This window comes from Arachis hypogaea, chromosome 19 (genome assembly GCF_003086295.3).
Source record: "Arachis hypogaea cultivar Tifrunner chromosome 19, arahy.Tifrunner.gnm2.J5K5, whole genome shotgun sequence".
Lineage (NCBI taxonomy): Eukaryota > Viridiplantae > Streptophyta > Magnoliopsida > Fabales > Fabaceae > Arachis > Arachis hypogaea.
In genome coordinates, this window is record NC_092054.1 from 150,701,141 (window position 1) to 150,711,698 (window position 10,558).

Here is a 10,558-nt window from a genome sequence, read left to right on the forward strand (position 1 = left end):
GAGTTTAAGCATCAACTTGTCCTAATAATGATTATAAAGCCACATGCTTGTTTCATTTTCCGCAAAACGTTTCTTTTAATGTAAAATTTTCTTTCTTTCTCCTTAAAATTTGTATAGCAGCAAGACTATTGTAATATACTCTTGTTGATAAATAAATAATAATGGCTATATTATTTTCAACATATTTCTTTTTCGAGTTATGCTAATCATTGCCTTAAGATTTCTAACAAATAATTTATAAATCACCAATATAATGTTCTATCGTTGTAAACTTTCAATCAGCACCCTTAAAATATTGATTATCAAATTTGTTGTATATTGTTTTGGGCATTCTTTTATACGGCAAGTTCACGCATGGCCAAAGAAAATGTTGTCACATGACACATGCTCTTCAATCATTAAGTTTGACAAGAATGCCTCTAGTTATTCAAGCATTAATTGTTATGTTCCTACCCCATATGCAACTACCCCAAGATTATTTTATTTAAAATCAAATGCCATTCTACATAGGGATGGCCAAATTGAACTTCGTTGTTGAGCAATAATTCCATTTCAATCCAATGCTATCCAAATATTAAGAATAATAATTGCATTAGAATTAGCCACTGCTGAGGTGTAGCCTATTTCATCAGACAGGTGACATGGGAAAGGTTAGGAACAAATGCAGAATCGTCAAAATTTTTAACTAATTATTATTCAAGTCAAGCACATAAAGATGCGAATTTAAGTGTCCCGTTTCAACAACACACTTTTGAGGAGAGGTTTACCGAGGCTAATTGATTAAAATTTTGCATCTTTGAAAAGTCAAATCCATCAAGGAGGAGTGTCAAGTAAATATTAACAGAATTCAATGACACAAGAAATTACAAGGAGCAACGTGTTGTATCAATTACAATTGTGCATAACAATCTACTTAGTCAAACATATCAAAGCTATATATTTTAATTTCCTTGTACATTTTACTTGTCTATGATGGTCGTCAAAAGAAAGGAATGCATGAACATGCCTTTTTACATAGAGGAGGTAACAGGATAAGGCATGTTTGAATTCAATTTGTGGGACCCTTTCTCGTTTGTCTGCTACATAGGTCTCCTCAGCCACACAGTTCAAAACAAGACATGATGATGCAAATTCACCATCCCTTGGAACCAAGCATCCCCCTTGACCCTTTGAAAGATTCCAGGATTTGAAGCACTCAACGAAGACACCAAAACGTCACAGATGACATAAATTGTTCACAGGAACAAAGTAAATAAAAACATGAAAATACAACAGATACAAAAAGAAAAAAACTGATCCAAACACGTGTAAATTTTTTATCCTGGTTTCTATAAAAGTTCCTAATATAGTACAGGTTAATCAAGTGCAAAATAAGAGGATAAGTAGATAATCAAAACTTAGGCTCAGTTTGGATAACTAACTTAATTAAGCTCCTTTTGATAAAATAACTTAAATAATAAATGACTCTGTTAAAAGTAACTTATAAATAAGTTATTTTGTGTTTGGATTTTTAACTCTAAAAGTGCTCATTTTAAAGAAATGTAATGAAAAGTAGAAGTATTATAAGAGAAGTCATTTTTTTTAACTTCTCTATAAGCTCCAAAATAGCTTCTTAGAAAGTTGCAATTTGATTTTGAAAATTGCACCCGACATTAATACTACTACTTTTCATAAGTCAAAAGTTAAAAAAAGCTACTTCTAGAGTTTCCTAAACAGGCCCTTAATCTGATAGTTAGAAGTTGAAAAACTTAAACCGAGAATTATTTTCCTATGTTTTGGAAAACCAAAACAACATATGAAGCGCAGGTACAAGTAATTACACAAGAATCATTTACTACTTAGGGAATAAAGCACTTCTTTTTGGTCAAATGTTCCTTCAGCAAAATTCAATCATTTGATCTTTTTGAAGCTAAATAAGCAAACAAAAACACAACATATGCTGAAAGTTTTAGACAAAAATATATAAATAAAGAAAAGAAGAATGAAGACATCATACGACATATGAACAATGAGCACTCAAGCAATCCTAAATTTCTTAGTCAAATTAGAGGTTTCAATGGCTATAGGTGGTATATGACATACAAAGGGAGACAGAACATGAATGATGTATCACCATTAAGGAAAGTAAAATCCATCACTGGGTTGTATGTGACCAATAGCAAACTAGTACAGTAATAGTTTGAAAAAAAACTAGTATGACACAATAACAAGCTAACAAAATTATTTTAAATGAGAATGCTAGGAGTGCCCTCAGATTTCAGTGACTAGCACTATGCCAATATCCATAAAAGCCTCTCAACATCCATCACGGTGGGTGAACACAGCACCCCAGCCTCCACCATCTCTATCCACTGCCAGTTGTGATGCCAAGAATAATAATAATAATTATAATAAGAGTACTAATAATAACAATAGCAAGTTGCAGTAACAGTGAAGAGGATGGAATAGGAGAAGGAGAAGAAGAAGAAGAAGACGAACAACACAACAACAGCAGCAGCTTACTTAATGATGGAAGTTGGAAGAGAGGAAAGGGCTGGAGAGGCTTTGCATCATGTCGAAATATTACATCACTGGGCACATCAAAAAGTGGTTATGACATCGGGTAAAATGTTGGAAAATTTTGTTACTTAAAAGATGCACCAAATGATCTGGACAAAATATAGCTTTTAGGTTTTTAGAAGAACAAATAAATGAGACACGTGTAGTCGTGTAGATATACTCACCTATAAACACCTAATCAAACTGAAACTATAGCTGATGCATCCGAATTACTCAGTCCAAGTTTGAAAGTATTGCTTATTTAAGCATCAACGCAACATAAATCACCAATTCACAAATGTGGTATAAGCATATTAGATAAACAAGCTAATGTTATGGAATATTGACGGTATAAGCATAAGGCCATGGCAAAAAAAGAACTAATAACTATGCAAATGAGCAGTTCCAAACAAGGAACAAAATAAAGCATCCAGCCATGATGATCAGATCAGAGTAAAGAAAAATAAGAGTCATAAGTGCAATGCACAATTTTCTGATAATCTGTTCTCGGGAGTCGGGAAGGCTCTTTAAAAGAAAATGATTTTGCACCCAATTAATTTTGGGGTGGTGGGGAGGTGAGATGAAAATAGAACACAACCCACCCTCGGATCTCATGGCCAAAAGCAAATTCATATACAGCTTTTGCAGCAAGCTTTACCCACATTCTTTGTGCACAATTTACAACCAGCAGAGAGGATCGTGATGACGATGCAGACAAAGAAGGTGGTTGTTCACATCCAGTTATAAACAAAGCCATGAAACCATTCAATAGTCAGTTGTTTGTTCTGTCACTGGAACAAAAATGAAGCGTAAAATAGAAGGATAGGCATGCACATCACTTTCGAAACTCAACAACAACAACAACAACAACAATAATAATAATAATATACAATGTCCTTGCAAAGTAACAAGAAATGAAATCAATAACATACAGGGATAGCTAACAAAAAAGAACCTCGATTATACAGCCACTTAACCAGAAAAAGTGAATACACAGCCCTCAGGTTTAATACTTAACTACAAATAAACTACAGCTTTTTCCCACCAGTTTCATTCACAGCCTTCACGCACCATCTGGAAGATACATAATAATTCATATATATATATATTTATACACACGTGCGGCATATGAGCGCGCACACACACAACAGAGAATGGGATTAAGTGACTGAGTGAGAGAAAGAGAGAGTGGTGCAGGCTCCAGTTATGAACAAAACCATCATGTGACCTTTCAGTAGTGTTTGTTCCATCATTGGGCAATGTTTCAGTTTAGCCGTTAAATTTAAATTTTCTTGGTTTTGATGCATCATCAAAGTTAAACACTAATAATTTAAGCCACTAAGATAACCAAAGCAATATTTAACTCACAGCATCATATCAAAACCAAATAAACCGTGTCACGTAAAATTCCAAGTATAAGAGGGAAAAAATGTAGAGTGCACACAGATCTCATGGCTTACAAAATTTTAATGATCATAGACAGCTACTAAGCCAGTGGTGTGCAGCAAAAGCCTACCAACAAGATTCTGATCGTTGTCATCTTTGACATCACCGTTTCAACTGCAACCACCACGGCCACCAACATTTGAGTGTCTATATGTATGCATTAGAGAGAGAGGAGAGATAGTGAGAGAAAGAGAGATGATGGAAGGCAAGTGTTGAACTGAATACCACAGCATAACTGTCTCGATACATTTTGTGTTAAACACTAAACATCATTGGGCATAAACTTTCAGTTCCAATATTTGTTATAAATATAGTAGCAATTATCAAGTGTAGTTTCTTCTCTAGTGATTCTGGACGTTATCAATGAATCTATCGCTTGATAATATTATTACAAGGACAAGTAATAAATTAACTTTTGATACAGTTACAGCTCAGAGATTAAGCATGTATAAACATAGATGGGGAAGATAAAACAAAGATTCACAACAATCAATGTCTAAAATAATAAATCAAAATAATAGCAATTTTCACCAAAATAATAATAATAATAATAGTTGTTGTTGTTGTTGTTGTTGTTATTAACAGTGGGTGACAAAGGCAGAAGGAATGGCGTGGCTTTGAATCCTGTTAAATGCTCTAGTGAGCAATAAGCATCATCATTATTAAATTTTGATGGTATAGGAATATCACATATGGTCATAGGCAAAAGCCTCTTGCAATCACCATCACTAGAGTCAAAAATACTATAAAATATGCATCACACCAAATCCAAAAATGAAACAGAACAATGCATCAAGCAGAAACACCACTTACTTGTCATCTGCTATAATGAAAAATTAAGTTTACCAATGCTCCTTGAAGGAAGAAGATTTTGAACCCAGAGATGCCCTCAGATCTCATAGCTAAATGACATTCATCTACGGCTTTTGCAGCTAGCTTTATTCACATCCTTCGTGCACCATTTACACATCCACCCACATAGACAGAAGCAGAGAGAAAGAGAGAGAGAGAGAGAGAGTGTGTGTGTGTGTGTGTGTGTGAGAGAGGGTAGAAGATAGTCATGATGATGATGATGATGATGATGATGATGATGATAGAGGTGGCAGTGGAGATACATCCGGTTATGAATTAAGCTGTGCAGCCGCTCATTAGTCAATTTCCTCCATCATTGGGCAGGGTAGAGAATTATTAATTATAATGCATGTAGAAGCACCAAAACTTATAGAAAAAAGAGCACCAAAAATCAAATCACGAAGATACTTAGACAGTAAAAGGGTATCCAGAGCCCTCAGGTTCATAGTTAATTAAAATTCATTATTCATCTACAACTATTGCAGCGGTTTTGATTCACAGCCTTCAAGCACCATTGGAAGAGATACAATATATTTATCTATCTATCAATCTATCAATCTACGCACACACAGAGTAAACAAGTAACTGAGAGAGAGAAGGAGAGAATTATGCAGCTCGAGTTATGAACAACACCATGTAGACATTCAATAGTGGTTTTCTCCATCATCGGGCAAAAGTTTAAAACAATTAATTTGCTATCGGTTACACTATTTCATCTCAGAGTTAAAGCACAAATTTTCAGTCATCAGTCATCTAGTTCAAAAAAGTTTTACATAAAAAATTCACGGTAAAATGATAATAAGTTTAAGCCACTAAGGTAAGTAAACGAAAATTCAAGTACCCTAAAAATCATAATAAGCCACATAAACCACCTCATATAGTCATTGAACTATGCAGCAGGCAACCGCAAACAGAACCAAAGCAGCTCAGAATTGTATATTTATATGGATCAAATATTCATGTAGAACAAAAAAATTTCTAAGAAAAATGTATGAGTAAAAACTAGAGAGAAAAATGCCCTCAGATCTCATAGTATATATAAATAATCAAAGGCAGTTACTAAGCCAGTGAAGTTCATCAAAATCCTTCCACAATAAGAGTTTTCATCATCGTCGTCATCATCATCGTCGCAAGCACTAACACCAACACCAAATTTAGTGCGTGTGTGTGTGTATGCATTTGAGAGAGAGATATAGAAAGGAAGAGAGATAGGGGAAGGAAAGTGATGAACTTTTAATCACAGCATAACTGTCTCAATATATTTTTGACATGTGCATCATTGGGCATTATCATGAACCATAGTCGTCTTTGAGCCTATAAATATATCGGACGAGGAAAAATATAATTTTTTTAAAAAATAAAAGAACCATGAACACCAACAGTGCCCTCAGATATTGTCAACATCCATTAAGGCAGTCATCACAGCCTGCCTCCACCATCTTTTTCCCACTGTCATTTCTCATTATCTAATAACAATAATAATAATAAGAGAAAAAGCAACAAAAGGAGGAGGAGGAGGAGGAAGAGGAAGAAGAAGATTGCAACAACAACAACTGCCATAGAAGAGGAAGAAGAAGAAGAATGTAGTAGTAGTACTAGCAACAGCAGCAGCAGCAGCAGCATACTTTGCAAGATGGCAGTGGGGAAAAAAGGCAGAAGGGATGAAAAGGCTTTGAATTATGTTCAAAGTTCCAGCTTACAATAAGCATTCATCACTAGGCACATAAAAAAGGCTCAGATGACAGCAAAATATAGCGTTTACATTTTGTAAAACACATATAAAAGGATCCATTCTGGAATTTGGATGTTGCTCAACCTGCAACAAAGAGAATAACACAGCAGAAACATATTTATACTAACCTGCACAAAAAAGAAGCAGCAAACTAAAACTATAGAATATGCAACTGAAGTACTCAATAGTAATCCAAGCTTGTTTACACTATCATTTATCCAAGCACTTCACACATACATGAAAAATTTTTTCTACAAAGGCTATTTGAAGGAAAATATTTTGAACCTACAGATGCCCTCAGATCTCATAGCTACATGAAATTCATATAATGCGTTCGCAGCATGCTTTATCCACATCTCCGTGCACCATTTACACACACACACATAGAAAGAGAATGACAGAGAGAAAGAGAGTAGAAGGTTGCGATGAGACTGAGACTGAGACTGAGACTGAGGATGATGGTGATGGTGATGGTGATGGTGAAGATGTGGTGGTGCACATCCAGTTATGAACAAATCAGTGCAACCGCTCATTATAAAATGTGTTCCATCATTGGGCAGGATACAGAATTTCTCATCCCAAATCCAATACTACAGCGAAACATAAACAACTTGCATAATGACAACAAAAAAGGAAATCAATTTTTATGTAGCAACTTAGCCATAAAAAAGTGAATACAGAGCCCTCGGGTTCCATGGTTAACTACAAATGACAAATCATCTACAGCTTTTGCAGCTGGTTTCATTCACAACCTTCAAGCACCATATGGAAGATAAACAAGCACACACAACAAATAAACAAGCACATACACACAGAGAGAGAGAGAGAGATGGTGCTGCTCCGGTTATGGACAAAACCTTGTAGCATTTCAACAGTGTTTTCCTTTCATCATTGGGCAGTACAAAAAAAATTGCCACAAATTTCAGTTGAAAGAACTAAAAAAAGGAAATTTCAGTTCTCAGTAATCTAAGAAAATAAGAGCATCATATAAAACCACAGAAAAACCCTCACATAGTCCTATGCTACTTGGGACACAGAAGTTTAACCATCAAACTATTGGTGGTCATTGATTGAACGATGAGGCAAATGCAAACAAAACCAGAGCTACTTGGAATTGCATCACGGTCAAGAACCCCCATTTATATTACATGAAACCATACGGTTCAAATATCCTAATACCAAAATAATAATAAATAATTTAATCAATACATCATAAAATTATAGTTTGCGCATTTGGATCAATAATGCAGTGAAAGTAAAGGTAGATAAGCTGTCGCTGCATGCGTCAATCAATATTATTTCGGAAACAAAAAGCCAAAAAAAGGGTTTGTCATAGAAAACAAGAGATAGAAAATGCCCTCAGATCTCATTACTTATAACGAAATAATCAGAGACAGTTACTAAGCCAGCGGCGTTCATCAAAAGCCTTCCAACAATGTATGATTATTGTTATGATCATCATCATGGTCACTACTACTACTGCTGCTTCCACCACCACCACCACCACCAAGTGGGAGTGTGTATGTATGCCTACATTTAAAAGAAAGAAAGAAAGAGAGAGAGAGAGAGAGAGAGAGAGAGAGAGAGAGAGAGAGAGAGAGAGATGGGGAAGGTCATCGATGAACTTAAAACCACGGCATAACTGTCTCATTACATTTTGATTTTTGACATTTGCATCATTGGGCATTATCAACATAGAGCACAAAAATAATGTACCAGAAAAATTATATTTTTTAACACAAAAATTGGAAGGAAAAGAAAAATAAAAGAAAGGAAGAAAAAGACGGAAAAAAGAGAATGAAGTGAATCGGAAGAGACCTCGGAAATGAAGACGACGACAAGGATGATAGGTTTTTTTTATAATGAAGAGATGAAGCTCCACGCGCACGCCACTTATACCCCCCTCCTGTGGGCTCCAACTGGGCCTAAATGGGCCTCCTTTGCTTACCATATCATTGGTTTCAAAATTGTGATACAATACAAGCTTGTGAGTGGGTTTAGATATTTAGTATTCACATTGTTTTTCAAATCCTTAAAATATACTGGCAACTATTTTATTGATATATAGAAAAAATTATTATAGAGAAGATGTTGATCAAGATTCAACAGTAATTACAGTGGAATTGTATAATAGTCGCCCACATTTGTTAGAGCTTGGAACTCATGGTGAAACTGCCAGGGTATTCAAAGACACGTGGTTTAACAAAATTTCGTATTGTTTTAAGATTTAATTCAGATAACCTTTTTTATGACCATATTAACAGCAAAAAAATTTATTAACTATGCTATACATACAAGATTTTTTAGCTTATAAGTTCTACAAGTTGATCCAAGTCCAACAAAACACACGCGCATTAAAATTTCCCACACTTGAGCATAGATACACGCGCGTTACTCAACCGTTTCATGTTTCGAAAGCGTGCTACTCACCATTACTCTTCCTCTTCATCCTCAATTAAAACCTCAACCCTCGAGATTCAAGCCATGTTCGAAACCAACTGCAATTGTGAAGAAACTGTCAAACTCCTCGCGAAAACTAGAAGAAATCAAGAAGAAAACATCCAAATCTCCATCAAAAAACACAAAAAAGAATGAAAAAACATTATTAAAGGTACTGCTTCAATGTTCTTCTAGATTTTTCAGATTTCTATTTCTCATTTCGAAAACAAAGCATTATCGTCGTACTTCTCTCTCTGTTTCACTGTTCTTGATTTAGGTTTGATATTACTGTTCTGATGAAACAGTTTAAGTCGTTTACGCTGTTTTACATACTTCTAGTGAATGGTTTAACATGTGTTTTCGTCTATTTTTGTCCATGTTTTGTGCGTGTTTGCATGTTTTAGAAGTGAGTTTGTATACATATAAACTCTGTATTGTATTTCTAGTGAAATCATTTTTGGGTGTATATGTCCGAATTGGAATGTGACGGGTGCTTCTAGTGGCATTTTGAACTTAAATATCATTCTGAACTCATATAATGTCATGTAATCAAAAAATAAAAATGGTGTATGAACTAATATATATATATATATATATATATATATATATATATATATATATATATATATATATATATATATATAAGAGTGTTAAATTGTAACTGGTGTTGTTGTACCTTTGCTTGATCTTGTAGTATCATTGTATGCAAGTTTGATTGATTTGAATATCATTTTTAACTCATTTCATTTCGTGTAATAAAAAAAATAATAAATGTGTATAGGACTGGATTTTGGTGTATGGCTGGTATTTGGGTGTAGATAGTTGGTATTTGGGTGTAGTTGGTTGGTATTTGGGTGTATGTGTATGTTACTTGCTTGGTTTTTTTTCTATTGACAGTATTTCTTCTTCCTTACAGCAAAAATGACAACCAAGGGCCAAGGTGAAAAAAATACAAAAAATATAATGTAAGCACACCAAATCATTTATTGCTAATGTAAATATGGCTTATTTAAATAACTCTCATTTTACTTTGTTTACAGCAAACCAAAGACTTGAAATGTGCCACTAGACTATTGAATAAAAAGTTTAAAAATATGAGTGAACCAAAGAAAGCCATCATTCGCGAATTAGAATTTGGTGGCCTCACGCACATCCCGCCAATGAATGTGTCACACAAACTGTTAAAGGAGTTGGCTAACTCCTTTAATTTGGACAATAACAAACTGGACACAGGCTATGGTTCGTTTAAATTTAAACCCAAAACAATAGGGGTTGCTCTAGACCTCAATGCATCAGGTAACTGATTATAGAAAATCTCTATACTTGAATTTTCTGTAATATATTCTTTGTGATATCTTATTCTAGTCTCATGTAATAAGTAATAAATTTAGATGTATATGAGTGATATTTGGGTGTATTTCAAACGATTTAGAGTGTAAATTATTTTCTTTTTTATAGGAGATCTGTTTCTTGATAAAGTGAGTTATAAAGAACTTTCTGAGGAGAACAAACTGAGTTTTAGAAGGTTCCAAGGGAAGACATTAAAGAATC

At 34.4% G+C, this 10,558-nt stretch overlaps 1 long non-coding RNA gene across 1 annotated transcript; it reads right to left on the reverse strand.

The window, feature by feature from the left end:
• Positions 1-824: 824 nt before the first annotated feature.
• LOC140182477 (uncharacterized) lies at positions 825-3,797 on the reverse strand. Its single transcript, XR_011878121.1, has 2 exons — positions 2,503-3,797; positions 825-2,351 (listed from the first exon to the last, which is right to left on the reverse strand). It is a non-coding gene; the product is annotated as an uncharacterized lncRNA (long non-coding RNA).
• Between the last annotated feature and the right edge of the window lie 6,761 nt (positions 3,798-10,558).